Raw genomic sequence first — 21,604 nt, forward strand, 5'->3', positions numbered from 1 at the left:
GGTTTCCCTGCCTCATCACCGACCCACCTCTCTCTCCGCCCCTCTGCACCCGCAGGCCTGGTGGCAGGGGGCACGGAATCCCTAGCAGGGTCACAGGGCTGTCTCAATGTAACCCTCTTACTGCCTCCCTCTGGAAACAACCGGCAGTAGGACTCACAGAACAGGAATGGGGCCTGGTGGATGCCGGTCTCATTTCCTGCGGGCCTCGTGACAAAGTTCCAGCCAGTGGGTGAGAACGGGAGTGGCCTGTACTACCTCTGGGCCTCACGTTTGAAAAGGAGGTTGATCGCCTCCCCCAGCTAATCCCCCCTTTGCTCCAGTTGGAACCCAGCCGTGGACGGTGACTGGCTTCGAGCGTGCGGGCCCCGGGCCCCGAAATCCCCTGTGGGACCACGCAGCCGACTGCCAGACCCACTCTGCTCCCGACTCAGATGGAAACGGTATCCCCCCGCCGGACTTCTGTGGCTGCCTCTGTGTTACAGCAGCTTAGGCCGCCTACCCAACACACGTCCGCCTGGCAGGGTGGAGTCTTAACGCGGAGGCTTCCTTTAGCCATTCTAGTCTTTCCTTCCTTCAGGGGGGCTGTTTGAACCTTCCTGACCCGGTCAGTCCTCTCTCTGACTTCCGCATGTGACACCGTTAAGGCACTTTCAGTTACAATTTTGCATTTATTGTTGTCATTCCATCGCCAACACGCCTGGGCCCTAATGACAGCGAATGCAACCTCCCTACCCATTGCACCTCTAATGACAGGGAATTCATTTTTCTTATTTTTGTTACCATTATCACTACTCATCGCTCAGTGTGGTCTGGCGTGACTATTTCTGTGAGTGAGTTCTTGAATGAACGAGTGAATGAGTGAATCAATGATGAGTGAATGAACAACGAATGAATGAGTGAGTGATGCGTAAGTGAACGGTGAAGGAATGATTGAATGAATGAACGGTGAATGAATGACGAGCGAATGGACAATGACTGAGTGACTGATGCGTGACTGAAGGATGAGTACATGAACGATGAACGAATGAGTAAATGATGAGTAAATGAACGATGAATGAATGAATGATGAATGAACGACGAGTGAGTGAACGATGAGCGACTGAAGGATGAGTAGACGAACAATGAATGAGTGAATGATGAGTGACTGAAGGTTGAGAGGGGAGATGGGAGGAAGGGAGCTGCAGTTCGGTCACCCCCACCCGGACTCCGCCTGAGCCTTCTTCCAATTTCTTTTAGTGCCCCATTGGTGCACTTCGCGCTTCTTTTCATAACAGAAACTGCAAACTCAGAGAAGGTTGGAAGTACGGGGCACATTCTGGAACCACTTAGAGTCTGTCCGACCGGCTACTGTCCTCTGTGAGTACTTCAGTGTGTATTTCCTACACCAAGGCCCAAAATCAGCGCATCGGCCCCGATGCTTCACTGACTCCCCATCCGCAGACTCTCCCAGAAACCACCAGTTGTCCCAATCACATCCTGTAGAGCAAAGGGACCGTCTGTTGCTTCAGTCGTCGGTGGCGTTGGATTTTTCTCTGAATTTCATGCCCTTGACGCTTTCGAAAACCACAGGCCGGCTCCCTTGTAAATATCCCTCCCCTGGGGCTGATGTTTCCTCCAGTTTCGATCCAGGGGGTGCCCCTTTGGTGGGAACATCACAGAGGTCGTTGGACTTGGTTCGGTGGTTGGTTGGCTTAGACTTGTCCTGTCACTTTACCACTTGAGTAAGACGAGAGGTCCCGAGCTTCTCCTGTAAGTGACCTCCCCCCTTCACAAGTGATACGTGTTTTGTAGGGAGGTTGCATTTAAAATACATAGATTCCCCTTTCCTCAAGAAACCTTCGATGTATTTGTTCGTTCATTTGCAGCAGTATGGATTTGTGGCTTCCTATTTTGTTCTACAGGTTACATCCTGTTACTCTCCTTTTCATGCTCTGTGTTCTCTGATCGGCCAGTGAGGGTCCCTTTGAGCTGGCTTCTGTATCCTTTGGGCACGGTCCCATCAGTCTCTTAAACTACCTTGATTTCTGGCAAGAGATGGTATAGGCTTATCTCCTACATCCCCTGCCTTAGCCCTGGAAATAGCCACGTCTCAAGAAACCCCGGTTCCTTTTAGAAGAGAACGGTGTCTAGAAGCCAAAATGCGACCGAGGAGGGTGCTCGGTATTCACGGAGTGTGGCTGCTACCAAGTGCTCTCTCTCATTGGACACTTATGTCTCTGTTTATCTCTACATCTAGCTGTGCGTATTGAAAACCAGGCACTTACAGTGATGTGCCCAATTCTGATCCAACACCAGAGTTTATTCTGGCTTTGTCACTATCTGTCTGCTGGGACAGAGAGAAACTTGGCTCCTAGCCTTCGGTTTACTTATGTGACTAATCCTCTTGTATGGGGACCTCTCCCGTCCACTGCCACCACCTCCCTGACATATGTCCTCCTCTTCCCGCCACCCCATGCATGAGCGCCCTCCTCACCCCTCCTTAGGCTCTGACACCTCGCTCAGGGCTCCCCCCCCCCCAAACATGTAGGTCCTCCCATGCACCTCGCTTTCAATGCCCTCTTTACGTCTTTGTCTTCCCCACCGGGTTCGGCAACTCTTCAGAGATTGGAATTGGTTTGATTCTTCTTTCCGTACTATCACCTGCTGCTGTTCCAGAGACACAGAAAGCACTCGGTGAATGCTTGTTGTGGGCACAAAGAGAGGACAACGGGGGGTAAAGGAGGCCAGAAGCCAGCGCGTTGCTGCTGAGGGAGCAGAGCAGGATCAGGGAGTGGGGGAAGCCGGAGAGGAGGCCGAGTCAGACCGCAGGGAGCTCAGAAACCCGCAGAAAGGAGATGCTGGCTGCCCATTCTCCGGACAGTGGAGAGCCAACGGCCACTTTCAGCCCGAGAGGGACAGGCCAGACCTGTGTTTCGGAAGCAGCCCCCTGGAGGATGCGCTGGACGGAAAAGCGCGGAGACGGCCGTGGGCTCAGAGCGGCCCGGGGGTGGTGCCGTTGCCCCCTTGCAGCTGACTCTCAGTCCTGTAGTTACTTCTGCAAATGGAAATGCGGCCGCTCTCAGATACGGTGTTTTTGATGTTCTCATGTATAAATGCATAAAAAAAGAGAGCTGCTTTTCATACTCCATCTACTTTCTTGTCAGTCGCAGCTTCATTTTCAATTCCCTACTTCGGTGTCCTCATTTCCTCCTTGATGGATGGCTTGATTCCAGCCTTGTCTGGAAAGCACTTCGGGCTGGGGTTTTCGGTTTTTCCTCTCAAGCCCTAGAAGCAGCCGGGGCACGGGCCAGGCGGCGGGGCGGGGCGGGATGCGGGGCCTGGGATCTGTTCTGCACGGTGCCTGGCTGGCCTGGCCTGGGGCTGCCTGCAGTCCCCTGAAAAGAACGCTCAGGGACAGAATGAAGGGGGCCCAACACAGCGCTTCTTCCGTCGAGGGACACCGTTGTCTACCGGGCAGTTCTCCATGGTTGCCTTCATGCCTCAGTGGCCCCAACCACGACTCATTCCCTCGTAGCACACTCTTCCTTTCACAGGCCCGGGCACAGCTTCGCCCTGCCGACAAGGACCCAGGTTCGCTCCTTCTCCCCACCGTCTGCCCAGGGCGTCTTGACGACTCATCCACGCACAGGACGTGGCCAACGTCCTCACGTGACGCAGTGAAAACCACTGTCACACACAGACACACGGCCCGGGGACGCCCTCCTGAGCACCTGCACCTTGGGATCCGAGGAAGAAACGAAGTCTCGCAGGGAGTTCCCCCTTCACGTTCACTGGCTGGGATCGGGTCACGTGACAGCCCACCCCCACGGGAGCCTGAGCACGCGCAGATGGGCCTTTTAGACGTCTGGCCCTGGGAGGCGGAGCTTGCTGGTCAACCCGGATACCTGCTGTCCAGACGGATCTCCGGGAAGGCAGGCTTGAGGATGCCGTGGGCTGGGACCCCCAGGTGGGAGGTATGGGTGAAGAACATTCCTTTCTTGCCTTGGCTGCCTCTCTGGTTGCCTCCCCCGTGCTGAGGGCATTCCCTGGCATACGGTAGTGCTCAGCACTATTTATGAAACGGGCACGATCAGGGCTCAAAGTGACTGCTTTCTGGAGGAACCCAGACGTCGTGTCAGGACCAGGAAAATGCCCTTTGCCATTGGCGTGGTTCTGAGAAGCGTGCCATGAGGGGGCCCACGCAAGCGGGGGGCTGGTGGCGTGCAGGTCCAGCCGAGGCCAGCCGATAAGCTCCCCGCTGCAGGGCTTGAGGAGGGGTGTCTGAGTTATGGGATGTAGTGGAGAACATTCAGGGTTGGGTTCCCACTTGGGTCGGTGTCTACCTGTACAGCCGTGGATGACACACCTCTAGCATCAGGCTCGTCAAGGGAAACATGGGGGTAATGACAGCCTGCTCTTCAGGGCTACCTAAGAATGTACAGGAGACAGCTGTTTCTAGAAGGTTCCCAGTGCGTAGGGCATTCAATAAGTGATAGTCACGATAATACTACTACCAAGTTCCTATCCCTTGTTCTTAGAAAGCTACCTGGCCTTTAACAGGTGTTCAATAAATTATTCTGATTCTTTTCATTTCCTTTAGATTCTCAGAAACACAGGAACGTCCTGACTACGGAGAAAAAGTCTTCCTCAATGAACCCCATATTCTGAAGTACCAATAAGGGCAGGGGAGAGGCATTTCTGCGCTTCACATTTTTATGAGCTCATCATCTGCTAGGGTTTTTAGATGGGAAAATGTGATTGTCAATTAAGAATCTGGAAAAGGGTTCCTTTTATTAAAACACATACACACGACGTAAGCACTGTATTTCATACTGAATCGGAGATGCTGCAGGCTAGCTGAAATTTACCGCCTCGTGTCCCAGCAGAGAGAATTTGCAGCTGGATTAATGCCCCTTTCTCTGGTAGTAAATCAATTTCATACATATGGCCGTATTTCCGCCCAAGTGACAGGCGGCAATGGCTGCTGTTTGTAGTCACCATCGGAAAACCCGGGACAACTCCCCGCTTACTTGGCGCCTCGAGGCTCTGTGAATAATGCAGAATTACGAATTTTTCCCGGAGAGGGGCATTTTAGAACGCTCGGCCTGGTCATTCCAAAGATGGGATCACTGAGGTTGGGGCTTCTGTTGAGCGCACGTAACCTCTGCATCTGGCCACTTCTCTACCGTGACCTCTGAGGCCATGGGGGGACCATCTAGAGAACATTCTGGGGCCACTCTCTGCGTTGCTTCCCCCATTCTGGGAGCCTTGGACTTCTTCCATCATGCTGCCTTTCCTCGTCCTCTGCCTGGTCTTTCTACCCTTGGGCATCTTCTAGGTCAGGCCTCTGGTTGTGTGCTCTCATTACCTGGCACGTCTCCAGCCAGGCATCCGCATGGATGTAATTAATCACTGCATAATTCATCGATTTAAGGTTTAATGCCCGCCTTCCCTCATGAGTGTCTTCGTGGTGGGGACTCCGTGCTTCGTGGGGATGAACACCCTGCATTCCCTGCACTGGGCCCAGAGCTTCAGTGGATCTTTGTGGAAGGAAGGAATTCACGATCGCTGGATGAATGAAAGGGCCAGACGTGGAGACTTGTGACCACATCTGGGGGATTGCAAGAAGCTCCCTGTATTTGGAGCGGAAGGTTTCTAGTGTGAGTGGAGAAGGACGAGTCTGGGGAGGCCGGTGAGAGGGCGGAGAGGAAGGCCATGGCTGCGGGGTCACGAGAGGTGCTGGTCTGGGAAACGTGCCGTGGTTGGGCGTGAGTCAGCGCAGTGTTTCTCACACCTTGTTGCACCAGGGAACCCCAGGTCTGGGGTGGAGTCGGTGGGAAGGATCGACATTTCTAACAAGCTCCCAGGAAGGTTAATGCGGCTGGACCGAAGACCACGGTCCTAGAACCCTCACTCCTGGCAGATGGTAGAGGACAGCCTGGAGGTGAGGGAGACTGAGGCAGAGACACCAGTTGGGAGGCAGTTGGGATGGTCCAGGACCAAGGAGATGAGGGAAAGTCTGAGGCAGAGCACTAGGGACAGGAGGAGGGTCTAAGCTCTTAGGCATGGAGGAGGGCCGGCCAGTAGGACTTGTGATTAGTTTATTTTAAAATTGCAGGAACTAAGGGCACCTGGGTGGCCCAGTCGGTTGAGCGCCCAACTTTGGCCCAGGTCATGATCTCACGGTTCGTGGGTTCGAGCCCCGCGTCGGGCTCTGTGCTGACAGCTCGGAGCCTGGAGCCTGCCTTGGAATCTGCGTCTCCCTCTCTCTGCCCCTCCCCCTCTCATGCTCTCTCAAAAACAAACATTAAAAAAAATAATAATAAATAAATAAACATAAAATTAAAGGAACACAACAATTTAAGACTTAAAAAATAAAAAAAACCATTGAAAGAACACCATTCATTTTATTGAAAATAACGGGTTATAAATCCGTGCTGCTGTCCCTGCCGTGGCAATGGAACTCAGAGCTCCTGTTCCCCAAACACTGTGCTGGGGGGAAGCCTGGAGTCGTCCCTGGATCCTGACCAGATCAAGTCCCCAGCTGTGGGGCTGGAGCCCTGGCCCTAAACCCAGCTCCCTTGCTTGGCACTGGGGCCTCCTAGACCCCTCGCCCCCAGCCTGAATGCTGTCTTCTCATCCTCACTCCCTGCCCCCTGTTTGTAATGGGATGGACCAGCCGGTTTTCATCAGCCTGTAACCGAGACCCTCCTGGAGTCCTCCCTGGCCCAGAACAGCCCAGATGTACAACCCCCTTTCTGCCGTGGTCCTGACTGTCCCTTCCTTCCTTCCTTCCTTCCTTCCTTCCTTCCTTCCTTCCTCCTTTTCCCCTCCCTCCCTCCCTCCCTTCCTTCTGTCTCTTCCTCCCCTCCTTTCTCCCTTCCTTTCTTCCTTCCTTCCTTCCTTCCTTCCTTCCTTCCTTCCTTCCTTCCTTCTGGCCCACCACTCAGGTCCTGGTCATTTTTGCCACACCAGAAGCATGATGATGACAGCTACCTGGGCAGAAGCCACCTGAGGCACCTTCTGCTTGTCCCCTACCCACATCTGTTCTCCCCTCCTTCCCCACTTAAAACAACAACAAAACTCCGATTTCGTTGGTGGGAGGAATAACCTGCTAAGAAATGACATTTCTCCCCCTTCCTGACCCTATGGCTGACTTTGGCCATGTGACTGAATTCAGTCAGTAAGATATAAGTGGAAGTTGTTGGAGAGGCTTTTAGAAGTGCTCCTGCTGTGCCTCATTTTCTGTCCGGCTGCCCGGAATGAGGATGTGGTGGCTGGAACCCTGGCATCCACATTGCATGTGGCAAATAAGTGATTTATGACCCACTACCAGTTGCAAAGATCTTTCTTTCTTTCTTTCTTTCTTTCTTTCTTTCTTTCTGGCACCATGAGCTGCCTGCATGGATCTCATATTCAGTCTGGCAACGTGGTACTTTTCTGGGGCCTTTTTTTCCATGAGAGCACCTCATTTCTCTCTCCATAGGATCCTTGGCTGGTTCCAAGCCTGCTTGAGAAACTGGCGCTTTCAATTCTCTTGTTCTTCCTTCGCTCTGAGAACCCCCAGCCCCAGCTCTCCCCACTGCCCGCAGATGCCTGCCTCCTGCCTCAGCCAGCGGGAGAAGCTGGCCCAAGGTGGGCCAGGGAGGAGTACATTCTGGGCCAATCGTGAAGCAACTCCTGGAGATAAGTATATTAGCTGCATTTCTTCATAGATGAGAAAGGGGCTTCCACGAGATTATCTCACTTCCCCAGAATCATTCATTTGTTCACTCACTCAGTCATTACTTGTTGACCTTCTATTATGTGCCAGACATTGTTTTCATTGTTGGTGATGCCTGCAGTGCTGTGCCACCTTCCGGGATGGAGGAGATGGCAGACAGACAGGCTTGGCCGCGCTATGTCTGGGTCATGTCAGGGTACCAAGGGGATACAGGGATACAGGATGCCACGGGGTACAGGAGTCGCCCAGCCATGCCGTGACAGCATCGGAGCGGAGCCCAGCTCTCCCCGCTCGACAGGTGCTTTGGAATCAGACTGAGTTAGAGATGGGTGAAGAGATGAGCCCCAGGTTTGGCTCAGTTTGAAAGTAAACTAAGTTTCCTAAGGGGATAAAAGGCAAAAGCTTTGCAACCGTCTACGAGGAAAGATCCCAATCTAATTTTGTACCCTCCTGACAGCTGGGGCGATAGCTTCATCGGTGACCACCCTGTCCAACTTAAAGAGTTTTCCGTTCTGTTCTCTTTTCAGAAAATGAAGGCGCCTCGGGCATCGCAAGTTCTCCGCGCGGAGCTGGGGCTGTTTCCACGGAGCGCTCTGTGCCTTAATGGCTCGGCATTGATCGGAACTATCGACCTCTTGGTTTCAAATAACTGGCACGGTGTCCAGTGGATCCGGATAATTAAGACTTCTCAAATGGCAACTAATAATTTGCATCCGCAGTGTAGAGAAGCCATGCTGGTGGGGCATCAAAGGAAAAGTTCATCCTGGTGGTCGTCTGATCTTTGCTAATGGAGTCTTAGAAAAATCATTTCACCCTCCTGACCTCCCTTACAGAAGCTATTGAGTGACCTATAGGGAGATATTTTCATTTATCAGAAAACGCTTGGGACTGACTCCCAGCGTTAGGGAGCGCGAGCTGCTTCTCAAGTTTGTCCCTGCCCTCTGTCCCTCAGTTACGCACAAGGGTCAGGTTGGCAGCTCCCGGAGGGTCCCCTGCAAGAGGTCTTTCTGCTTCCCAACCCTCCTTCCTGCCACCCATCCATTACACTTTATTCCTCTGCTTCCACACCTCTGCTGTGTGCAGAAAGGAGAGTCCCGATTCCTGTAGGACGTCGGTGTCAGTTCTTGGTTCCCCCACATCCTACATCCACACCCCTGCCTAGACCTAAGCAGGTGCAGTGAGCATCCTTCCCTGCACCTTGACGTTGGGCTCGACCGTGTGACTTTCTTTAACCACTCGGATCCCTGAGAGGAGGTGGGGAAGTATGCTCCGGTGGCTTGGCTCGCCTCGTGTACTGGTGATCTGCCGAGGAGAAGAGCATGCCCTGGCTGGCCGTTGGCTCAAGGAGGATGGGGGAGGTGTGGGGCAGACTTACAGCCTGGATCCAAGCCCGGCCAAGCCCAGCGTAGACCGGCGAACCCGTGGTCCGCAGTCAGAACTGTGGAGCGTGCGAGCAAATATTTATTGTTGTAAGCCGCTGACTTTGGGGTGGCTTGTTACGCAGCCCTGTGAGAACAGCAGCTGACTGATAATGACTGCATTGTAGCAGGGTTACTTTAAGTTTGATTCCGTCCTAAGAATGAGAGAGTCAAGGCAAAGACCATGCTCTTCCTCATCTAAAATACGGCTGAGTCAGCTATACAATAGGACTCAGAAATTGCTTGTAGAACTGAGACTGGTCATGCGAGACGCCACTAAAGAAGGGAGAACGGATTTGAAAGTGGGACATTGTTTGTATCATGGGCGACAACGACAACAGGATGTGTCCAGCACTAACTGGGCTCCCGGCAGTGTTCTAATTCTTTTCCATCCTTCTTTGTCCCCTTTGCCCATCCTCACAGCCCCCTGGGGAAGCTGCCATTAACACTCCCGCTTGCTTTCTAGGTGAGGGAATGGATGCTCGGTGAGGCTGAGGGTTTTGCCGGACACCAGTGACCACTACGGGGAACGAAGGTGCCTTCCCGCCCCGCGCCTGCTGTGTGTCCCTTCCTTTTCGCATGGAGTGGGGGCAGGCCAGCCCCACCTGCCAGGATGGAGCCACGGGTCCCACGGGTGTCATGGCAGACCAACTGGAACGTGGTGCAACTGGGATTTGAGCTGGTTTCTCCTCGCTTCCCAAGCCACGCTGAGAGGGGAGCGGGGTGCAAGCAGCCCAGGAGCAGGAGGAGGGAGAGGGGGCCGAGGAGAGAAGGGGCAGAGCGCAGGGACAGTGAGCGGCCGCCTGTGCTGGGCCCGGGCACAGAGGCGCAGGGGGCTGGCGGGAAGAGGCTCCACGGGCAGGGGCCGGGAGGTCGTGTCCCTCAGCTCTGTCCCGAGGCCCTGGCTCCCCTGCCCGCCTGAGCTCCCGGACTTGGGTCACGGCTTCCGTAACTGGCGGCCTGTGAGCCTCCTGCGACCCACGCTCTCCCGTGGACCCACGCAAGCCTCACCCCGAGGGGGAGGAGGTGTTCTCATCACACCTTAAAGAGAGGGAAACCGAATCACGGAGGTCAGTACCTGCAGGGTCAGCTAGCAGGTGGTGGGGCCGGGATCTGGCCCGGGGCAGTCTGACCACAGAGCCCGGGCTCTCACGAGCCGTGCTCCTCGAGTGAATACAAGATTTCCTCTCCCCTCTGTTTTCCTCCCCTCCCCTTTCCCTCAGGCACCAGGCTACCCCCAGGAGGCCTTTTCGTGAAAGGTGCCCTTCCTGTGGGGCAGATGCAGCCCCTCACAGCGGTGCACGCGGCCTGGCAAGTGAGCGTGGGCTGGGGCCCAGCTCTCCTCAAACTCTCCTTCGGAACACAACCTGTCACACCTGCCTCCGTGTTATCAGCTGATGGCCCCCTGGTTGCATTTCACTCATGGCTGTCCTCCACACTCCTCGCAAGTGGCTCCCGTTGTCCCCCCCGCCCCCCGCAAATGTTGGGGTGGTGAGCAGGGGGGACCCAGGACTTTCTCCCTGGTCCCAGCAATCTAGGCTGCTGCCCGTGGGCAGTCGTCCTCGGGGACGGCTTGCGGTGGAGGCAGTGCGATAAGGAATGACGGGGTGGGACAGGGAAGGCTTTGGTCTGTTTTAAGTTATCAAGAATCCATGTCATTTAGTTGGGGAAAACTCACACCTTCCTTTTCAAGTTTCAGATCTGCTGGAAGAACGTGCGTTTTGGAGTCAGACAGAATTAACTTTGGCTCCTAACCACCCCTCTGCTGCACCGTTTTGATGACAACAAAATGCCCGTTCCTCAAGACTTCTCACTGCCCTCTGCTGAAAAAGTGTCCCGAACTGCCACGATGATTAAGGTAAACGGCGTCCTTAGAGCTGAGCAGTACGCAGCTTGTGCAACGGTGTATGACGGCCCTAATCCTGACAAGTCGCAGCGTTTATGAACCTTGTTATCTTTACCCATAAAATGGAGTTTTATATTCGTTAGAGAAATGGGTTAGTCAACGTTAACCCTGTTAGATTATTATTATTATCGTTGTTGTTGTTGCTGTTATCACATTTCAATTCTGATACAAATGATGATGATATTGATCAAGACACCTGGTACTTCTAGATGATTTATACGTTGCCAGTGGGGTTTCCAGTTTATTTTCCGATTGTCTGGTACAGTCACAAGGCAGTCATTCTTATCCCTCTTTTCCAGGTCAGAAAATGGACTTGTGTATCGTTCCTGGGCTTAGACAGAATAAGACCGTCGGGAAAATCCAGAGGAACATTCCAACTTCCTAATTCTCATTTTGCTTTTCATCACACCACCCTGCCCTTCCGAAGTGCCTGCCAGTGGGGTTGAGGAGGGGGGTGGTCCGCGTGTGTGTGTGCACGTGTGTGCACTTTTGCTGAAAATGTACCTTTGTTGCAAAGTCTTATTAAGCTGCCTTCTGTCATTGTTCCAGATTTATTGCTTTAATTTGTCTTGGCTTTTTATACACAGGAGCTGCATTTCCTTTTGTTCCACCTCAGTTTCAACCTGCCTGTGGGGTATCGAAATATATTTTTATATTTTTTTCCTTTATAGTTCCCTTCTCTGGTGACCACTGTTAAGCCAGAAAATGATTTACTCCAGACATGGGGGTCAGCAAAATGTGAAGTCGTTTGTACCCGTCGCCCGCCCGTGTTTATGGACAAACCTGTGTAGATGCGGAGCCTGGACCACGGAAGCCTGCGGGATGAGCCAGGATTTTCAGGGAATCCCTCTCGTCCTACCTGCTTCACTGCTGTCTCCCTACAGACCAGCGAGCACGGGGCAGGGGAGGGTGTCCCCGGGTGGCTCTCCCGTCTCTCTACAGACCCCGGGCCTCCTGCGCCCTCACCCACGCACTCTGCGCTGGGCCCCAGCGAGCGGGCCCTGCAGGGCTCGAGTCTGAGCCTCTGTCCCTCCTCAACACACCTTCACGGAGGCGGCCCACCGATGCGCGCCGGGCCCTCCAGGGGCTGTGGCACGGGGCGCCGTTCAAAACTTTTATAAAACACACAGTGCTGGTTTTCTTTTGGTGAAGCCACTGAAGGAGGGAAGAAAGGAGAGGCCGGAAGAAGGGAAGGAGGGAGCGGGGAAGGGGAGGACGAGGGCCTGAGGATCTGAGCTTTGAGAGACAAAAGTCATGACTTCCTGTTCTTTCTTTTAATCTGTTTTCAAAATTTATTTATTTTGAGAGAGAGAGAGAGAGAGTGAGCGAGCAAGAGCAGGGGAGGGGCGGAAAGAGGGAGAGAGCGAGAGGGAGTCCTAAGGAGGCTCCGTGCGGTCAGCACAGAGCCTGGCGCGGGGCTCGAACTTATGCACCATGAGAGAATGAGCTGAGTCGAGGTCAAGAGTCTGATGCCTAGCCAACTGAGCCATCCGGGGCCCCACTCCTAATCTTCCGTGCAGGTTTATCCCCTTCTCCAGCCTCCCCCTTCCCTCCTCCCCTCTCTCCGTGTCTGTCCCTGTCTCTCTCACGCACACGACACCCTGCAGTCCGGCTCGTGTCCCTCCCATCTTGTGATTCTCCTGCCATCTCTTCCCTGTCACCTCCTTCAGACGCCCCACCGGCCCATCCTCGGGCACCTGTTCCCTGCCCCCCAGCCGGGTGGGTCGCTCCATCAGTCGCCTCCTCTCACTGCCTCCCATCTCTGTCTGCAGATCACCTGCAGTGACACCTCGGGCCCAAGTCACAGCTTCTCCGGCCCCCATGCACCTGTGAGTTCAGGGGCAGCCTAGCGGACAGACAGGCCAGGGAATCGCCGCCCCATGTTGACGGCCGCACCAGGACCCCTCCCCTCTTTTCCAGGCTCCACAAAGAGCAGGCATGGCAGAGAAGTGTGGTGGACTTCGTAGCTTGGTGCTCACGCTGTGGGGGTGCAGTGTGGGTGGTCTTCGGTCTCCCACCTGTCACCCGTGGCCAGCGTATCAGGAAGATGCCAGCCACTGGTGAGATGTCCCAGTAGCGTTGCACGACTCACCTGCAGTGCCCTGCCGGAGGCGTCCCCATATTACCCTGTCCTTGCCTTCCCTGCCCCCTCTCCTCTTTCTGCCTCCTGGGAACACTTCCGAAATCAAATCTGTATGCCCACGTCCTTGTCCCACGTTCACTTTTGGGGAGATCAAAACTACGATGACCGTATTCTCAGGTTGTGGTTTTACGTGTAAGGACTGCCTCATGAAATGTGTGTTTCCCTCCTGAGTCCGTGAGCTCCCGGGGCTCTCCATGTATCCTGTTTGCCTGTTTGGCCATCACTGTATCCCGAACACAGTTCCTGGCACACGGTAGGTGCTCAGTAAATCCACACCAAATGAATGAACGAATGATCCCTGCATAACGAGGTCATGTTGCCTCGAGATGATGCCATTATCCAACTTCCTTCTGAGACGAGGGGTTGCACGTGGTGGCACGAGACACCTGTTCTTTGTGTCAGTGCGACCTGCCTATTCTGGCTGTCATGGATTGGATCTGACCACAATTCAGCCATCTGTGAGCTGCCCAGAGGGAACCAGGGTCCTAGGAGGAGGCCTCCTCGGAAAGCTCTGGCCAACAAGTGCTCCCCATCCCAGAGAACCTCAGGTCCTAGAGGGAGACGGCAATGTTGGTGGAAGAGGTGGGAGAAGAGACAGAGGCACCGAGAGGGGAACTTGAGAACGGAAGAGGAATGGGAGCTACTGGGCACCCAGCTGGTGTCCCCCGAGCCTGGGTTTCCAGCAACTGAGACCATTTCCTGGGCCCTATCTTCCAGGTTACCTCTCTATGCAGCCTCCTCTCCTGTGGTCTCTGGTGACCTCCAGACTCTCTACTCTGTGATGAATTGCCTCCTGGTGGACTGGGTTCTTCCTGTGAAAGGAAGCCTGGTCTGAGTCTTCTGACCTTCCAGGAACGAGGTCATGAGCAAATTTGCAGCTTGGAGTGAAGCCGGCTGTGTCCCGCGGCCACCGCGGCATCCCAGGGAAGAGGGAGGTCTGTGCTTGGACACAGGATGGCAACCCTCCCCGCTAGAACACATTTCCACCTCTGTCTTGGCAGCCGGTATCTCCTATCACCTCGGCTCGGTTTCGGGCTGAATAACCTCCAGGTGACCCCCCATCCCCAGCTCTAAGAGCTCATGGTCTACACTCGATAGTCCCAACCCCTATACTCACTGCCCCTCTGGTTCAATCTTTGTCTGTCAGGGAGCGAGAAAGGAGAACCAGGGTGGTTTAAGGGGGGTTCAGGGCTGGGGCCAGCAATCCAAGTTAAGGCAGTGGCCGATGGCCACGACTTTGCTCATGGGGTGCCACCTTGGCCTTCCTCTCTCTTCCCTGCCACCTCAATGGTCCTCCTCACCACCGTCTCTTTGAAGCTTCTTCCCATCCTTTGCTAACTTCCGTCTCAAGGCTCCGTGGCCTCAGTGAGGGTTCTCCAGACACACACACACACACACACACACACACACACATCATGAAGAATTGGCTCCCTTGCTTATGGAGGCTGAGAAGACCCATGGTCTGCCACCTGCAAGCTGGGGATCCAGGAAGCAGGTGGTATAATTCAGTCTGAGTCTGACGTCCTGAGAATCTGGGGGCTGATTGTATAAATCCCAGTCTGAGTGCAGGAGAAGATGAGATGAGATGTCCCAGCTTGAGCAGTGAGGCAGAAACGAGGGGTAAATTACTCCATATTCTGCCTTTTGTTCTACGCGGGCCCTCGAGGGACTAGATGATGCCATCCCATACTGGGGAGGGGGTGCAATTTACTCTACACATTCAAATGCTAATTTTCTCTGGAAACATTCTCCCAGACAGGCTTAGAAATGATGTTTCATATGGACACAGGTGGCCAGTCAAGTTGGCCCAGAAAATCAACCATCACACATGGGGAGTGGCAGGTGCAAGGGCCTGAGAGAGCTGAGAATAGCTTGGTGTTGCCCAAACCTTTCCAAGGAAGGGCAGGGCCCAGCTCCCCATCGGCCCTTGGGGATAACAGTGCCCCATGACAAATCTGCCTCAGAGCACTGTCCCGGCAAGGGGTGTCCGAACATGCCAGAGAAACAGCCAACCAAAATGCACAACAAAACCAACTACGTATCTCCACCGGAGAGGACAAAATGCCCGCATGAAGGCTACTGTCATCCCCCTCCTGGGCTGGAATATCCATAAGGAACTTCGTGGGTGAGCCAGGCTGGAGGCTGAAGGGCCTTTTCTGCAAAGGGCCAGGCAGTACATAACTTCAGGCTTTGTGGGTCAGGGCATAAGACCTCTGTTGCAACTACTCAGCTGAGCCATCGGAGCAGAAAAGTGGCCGGAGATAAGATGTAAGTGAATGGGTATGGCTGTGTCCCAATAAAACTTTATTTACAAGTGAGCAGACTTGGGCCACTGGCCTTAATGTGCTGCCCCTGCTCTGCAGTCATCTCCAGGCTCCTGATGGGTGGGTGGCTGTTACCTGCTGCCCTGGGATCCATTCACCTGCAGTCAGCGGGAGACCTGGGCCCTTAGCTGAGCTCAGTCAGCAGTCATGCTTCTGATGAGTCGCCTGAAACTGGGCTGTGTGCACTTGTGTGCCTTCTTCTCCTTCACCGCCTGGGTGTGAGCACTGTGATGGCCGAGCCCATCCGGTGGGCTGTGCATTCTGGCCTTAGCCCCCGCCTTCTGGCTGTATGCCTCCGGTCAAGCAAGTGGGTCTTGCTGAGCTGAGTTCCTCCGCCAACAGTGGCAGTGAGAAGAGGCACAGAAGCCACGCCAGCATCTGGGGTAAAGCCCGCGGTGACTGAACTGCACGTTGAAGGGCTGGGGCCTTCTTTGGATTATGGAGGGAGGGTGACCCAGGCCGAGGGACAGCACCTGCCGAGGTCAGGAGGTGTGAGCTACAGAGAAGGTGTCACCTTCTCTGGGGAACTGACTCTCCTTTTGGAACATGGCAAACAAAGAAACAAATAAAAGAGCATCTCCCGCAGATGTTGGCCCATGATTGCCTGCCCCCTTTCTAGGTACTGATGAGGCACCAACGAGGTAAAGCATGTGTTGCTGGGACCCAGGATGGGCGGAAGCTGGGATTCAGCATCTGGCCATGTTCTTTAGAGCCAGCAGCCCTTAGCCCTTTGGGCATTCGATTTGCTGGGGCTAATTTGCCTGGGGAAGTGGTGTGTGTGGGGGAGGGGGGGTGTTGCATTGAAGCCTGAGCTGAGACCCAAGCCCCCAGAGGTGTCTCCTCCCAGCTGTGGACCAAAACTGAGTCCTGCAGGGAGGGGTGGGCCCTGGCCTTTCCTCCTGAGGGTCGCAGAACCTATGCACACCTGGTAGGAGGCTTGCAGCTCGGCGGCAAGGGAGGCTGTGTGGTTAGGGTCCAAACTCAACATCAGCAAGGCCTGGCCCAGCCCGGGCTGTTTGCCAGCAGCAAATGTGACCGGGAGGAGGAGTGGGGAATACTTATTCCCCAGTATAAGGTGACTGTACAGTTACCTGGGGTCAGGACTGGGACACACAGGAAAACCTTGGATCGTGAGTAACTTATTCTGTGAGTATTCCACAAGATGAGCAAATACTTCTCATAAATTTTAACTTGAGAAACGAGTCATGTCTTGCGATGTGGGTAGTATGTGATGCCGAATGTCACATGATCACAACTGAGCCAATGGTTCTTGACCTTCCCTTTGGAATTCAAATGCTTTGGATTACAAGTCTGTTTCCGGAATGAATTATGCCCCCAAACCAAGGCTTCGTTGTATGTCTTTTGGGGACACAGCTGAACGCACCAGAGTGGGTGTGCGCATCATGAGGGGGCCTCCAGACCTCCACATGCGCCCCTGCCCCTGTGCCCCCACGTCTCCATGGACATGACCCTCTCTCCAGCTGGCACTCCAGTCCTGATCCAAATCCATCACTACTTTTGGGGTCTTCCTAGGGGAGTTTCTGGCAGGAAAGACATCCCATTAGCCTGGTGGCCACAGCACGGTGTCTTGGGGCTGGGCTGGGAAGGATTTTTATGAAGGGTTGGGGGTTGACAGGCCTTCCGTGAGCCTAGCCTGGGAAGCTGATGAGATCAGAATCCATTACTGCCCCTTAATTTTCTTGCTCTGAAGAAAGACTTTTCTCTGTGATTGAGTTTTCCCAGAAAAGATTTCTAAAACAATGGCCTAAAAGCTCTTCTCAAAAACCACACCTAAAAACAGAAGCCTTCCCTCCAGCCATCTTGACTCCTGGCAAAGAAAAAAATGAAAAAGGCAAAGGAAAGTAGTGTGAGCTGAGGAAGAAACAGCTGAGAGAGAGGATTCTAACTGCGGAGCTTGTGGGGCCCAGGATCATTTGTGGGGGGCTGGCTTCTCCCCTGCTCTATTTCCTTTGGTCTGGACTGGTTTGATTTTTCTCTTCTACATTTTTTTTTTTTTGAGAGAGAGAAAGAGAGAGAATTGGGGGGTGGGGGGAGGACAGAGGGGCAGGGGATCCAAAGCCGGTTCTGTGCTGACAGTAGTGAGCCTGATGAAGGGCTCGAACTCATGAGCTGTGAGATCGTGACCTGAGCTAAAGTCGGTTGCACAACTGACTGAGCCACCCAGGTGCCCCATCCTCTACTTTAAAAAAGATTTTTTTTAACATTTATTCTTTTTTTTTTTTTTGCGAGATGGAGACAGACAGAGCATGAGCAGGGAGGGGCAGAGAGAGAGGGAGACACAGAATCCGAAGAAAGCTCCAGGCTCTGAGCCATCAGCACAGAGCCTGACACGGGGCTCAAACCCACGAACCATGAGATCATGACCTGAACAGAAATCAGACACTCAACCGACTGAGCCACCCAGGTGCCCCCCCCCCCCCATCCTCTCTAATAAGGAGAAGGCATGTGTTAACATTAGGGTCTAGACACCATGCCACCAGCTTTGGGTGAGTGTACCCACTCTGGGCCTTACTCTCCTTGTCTGTAAAATGGGTACAATAAAGTCTGCTTTGCAGGATGGCCTAGACAGTGAATAAATAAGATCGGAAAAGAGTCCTGCTCGATGCCTGACACGTAAATGCTCAGTGTTACTGTAACTTCACTTAAGTCTGCGAACACCTGATCAAATGGGCCTGATTCTCTTTTCCACTGATTTGGACACAGCCTCACAGAGGTGCTGTCACTTATTCCAACCCACCCAGCTGGGTGGGACGGAGCCTGGACGGACCCCCACCCCGGTCCTCTCCTCCCTTCTTCGCCCTCTTCTCCCGCGACCCTCCTCGCCTCACCCTTCCTTCTCTCTGTGAGGTCAAGGTGTACGATCGAGAGGGAGGCTGAGCTGGGGCAGAGGAGGCGTTGGGGACAGGACACTGGATTTGGAGTCAAGGGGCCAGACCGTGTGGGGTGGAGCCCGGGCAGTGCCTCCCTGTCCAGACCTCTTCTCCTCCCCTGCTTTGGGCCGAGAAGGGAACACCTGTCCCGGCCACCTGTGAGGGCTGAGGTGAGGCCCCCTCCGGCCGTGATGCCCCTGCTCTGTGCCGGCGCTGAACCTGACCGTTCACATGCCTCGTTTCAAGTCCAGATGTCGTCAGTGCCCCTTGTCCCTCACTAGGGACTGGTGCCCAACTTGCAGAGGCACCTTGCAGACATGGCTGCCCAACACCTCCCCCCCCCCCCCCCCCCCGCCCCTCTCCTGCCCTCTTAGGCTCTCCAGAAAGGAGCTAAACACATCAGCAGTGTTTCTGGTCTGCTTCCTTCCTCTTTTTTCCCCCTGATATCAATGGGAGAGGTTGTTTTAAAATTTTTTATCATATATTTCATGTTCCCAAAGGGAGACGGTTCTGCAGTTCTTCGTTCGTGCCACCTGACCTTCGCACGTGCTGTTCCCTCTGCCCGTGTCACCCTTCCGTTGTATTTCACTGAAGTCCCACCAGCCCTGCAACATGTAGCTCGGCCGTGTGTCCGTCTCCGCGGCCTGGCCTGGCTTGGGCTTCCCGGCCTCGGCCTTGCCCGCTGCTGCTGCTTTCATTTCCTGCCCGCACGGGGCTCTCAGCACCACCTGTCTGTGTCCTTGTCACAGGCGCCATCGGCAGGGCCCACGTCTTCTCCCTCTCCGAGTTCTCCGCGGCCACCACCGTGCAGAGTGAGGGAAGGAGGCGCCACGCACCCGTCTCTGCACCACTCAGCCCTGAGGACCAGCTGCGAAGGCTCCCAAATGCAAATCAAACGTGTCTGCCTCAAATTAAGCCCCTATTCTGGTCTAGTGGGGGCAGAGCTGTTTCTTGGCCAATAAATATTAATAGGAAAAATAAGCCAGTCTTTTAGGCTTCTTCCCCCCAGCTGCCACCCCAGGGTCATAAATTATGTACTGCCTGAGTCTGTTTTGACAGTTGTGATAAAGTCGGTTTCAGATCCGGGGAGTGTTTCTCCTGGAAGATTTTGCAGCCTTGTGCATTGGCCACACAACAGCCCCGCCTCCCCAGCGCTCACCTTTTTTCCTGCCCAGGACGACGATTTGACTAGAGTAGCTATTTCTCTACTCTGGGGCCTTCTCCGTCACCTCTTTGCCAAACAGATGCTGATTTTCATTCTTTCCTTCCACCTTCCTTCCTTCCTTCCTTCCTTCCTTCCTTCCTTCCTTCCTTTCTTTTCTTTCTTTCTTCTTTTTCTTTTTTAACATCTGACCCTTATCACAAAAACCTGGAAAGATTTTAACAGGTAAAAAGGATGGCTGTCCCTGCAGTGGGTGTGATGGGCAGTGGTGGTTCCCTGCTTGTAACCGTTGTGCGTGCTGTTCTCCTTTATCCGGGGGGGGGTGGGGTTCCCTTGTGTGGCCACAAATCCACCCCAACAAAATCCAGCCCATCACTGAGGGTCCGGATGAAGGTCCCGCTTCTTTCTGATTCTGCAGAGTGTTTCTGGCCCCATCCCTTCTTTCCGGCACACCTACAGTCAGGACTAAGAGGTGCCTTTGAATCTTTCCCCTCTTCGCTGCTTTCCATCTGGTCGGTGCAGGGCCACCCTTCTCCCATCTCTCCAGCGGCAGCCAGGGGTGTTCCTGTCCCGTTTCGCTGCCACCCACCCCTCGCATGCCCACCCGGGCTCACCTGGGCTTTCTTCCTCCTTCATGGATGTCTTCCTTGCACGTAGTACAGGGCACAGAGTCCATTCCCTCAGTGAAGATTTACACGTGTCCACACCTGTGTCACCTCCAGTTTGAGGCAGAGATTTCCAGCAGCTCCCTGGGGCCCTCTCCACTGGTAAACGCAGGCACGCTTACCCTAACTCCGGTCAAGGTCACCTCCAGCTGTTCTCAAATGTCTTACAAATGGACTTTTACAGCACGCACTTTTCGCGCCTAGACACTTTTTTCTTCTCACCGCCGTGTCTGTGAGATGAATTGAGTTTGTTGTATTTCGCGGTGGATTCTTTTCTCGTTACTGGGAAGTGTGGCACTATCTTGGTTCTTTCCAGCTGCTGTAACAAAACACCACAGACCACGAGGCTTCGAAGCAACAGAAACGTATTTCTCACAGTTCTGGAGGCTGGAGGTCTGAGATCGAGGTGTCGGCAGTTTCAGTGTCTGGTAAAGGAAAGGACCACATCCCGGTTCACAGACAGCTGTCTTTTTTTCTTTTTCAAGTTCATTCATTCACTCACTCATTCATTCATTCATTCATTTATTATATTTATTTTTTTTAAGTTCATTTATTTATTTTGAGAGAAAGCAAGAGTGAGAGAGTTGGGGTGGAGCAGAGAGAGAGAGAGAGAGAGAGAGAGAGAGAGAGAATCGCAAGCAGTTTCTGTCCCGTCAGTGAGGAACCTGACGGGCTCAAACCCACAAACCCTGAGATGGTGACCTGAGCCAAACTCAAGGGTCGGACGGTTAACCAACTGAGCCACCCAGGCGCCCCTGCAGCTGTCTTTCTGCTGTGTGCTCGCCTGGTGGAAGTGACAAGAGAACTCTCTGGGTTCTCTTTTCTAAGGGCACTAATCCCATTCATGAGGGCCCCACACTCCTGATATAATCACCCCAAAGTCCCCACCTCCTGAGACCATTGCACTGGGGATTAGACTTCAAGAAATGAATTTCAGAGGATGCGGTCATTCAGTCTGTAGCATAGATGATAGAGAGAGAGAGAGATCCTTTAGATCTAACAGATAGATATCTATTCCCACTACATACACTGGGTTTTATGAATATTTTATGAATACGAACATTCTTGCACCTGTCTTTTGGGGGAAACAAGTTTTCATTTCTCTCAGGAACAAAGCTATGAGGAGACTTTCCAGATCATAGATTATCTGTGTGTCTGAACTAATTGAACCAGTTGACACGCCCGCCAGCAATGGAGGAGAGTTCTAATTATTCAGTGTCTTCACCAACACTTACTAGTGCTGGATTGTGTATGTGTGTGTGGGCACGTGTGTGTGTGTGTGTATTTGGCTCATTGTTTACAGCGAGTCCTCAGTCTTTGATCTGAAGGAGTTATTTGTATCTTCTGGACAGGAGTCTTGTCCACATATAAGTGCCCCAAGTGTCAGTTCCCA

Source organism: Panthera leo, chromosome F2 (assembly GCF_018350215.1).
Source record: "Panthera leo isolate Ple1 chromosome F2, P.leo_Ple1_pat1.1, whole genome shotgun sequence".
In the NCBI taxonomy this organism is placed as follows: domain Eukaryota; kingdom Metazoa; phylum Chordata; class Mammalia; order Carnivora; family Felidae; genus Panthera; species Panthera leo.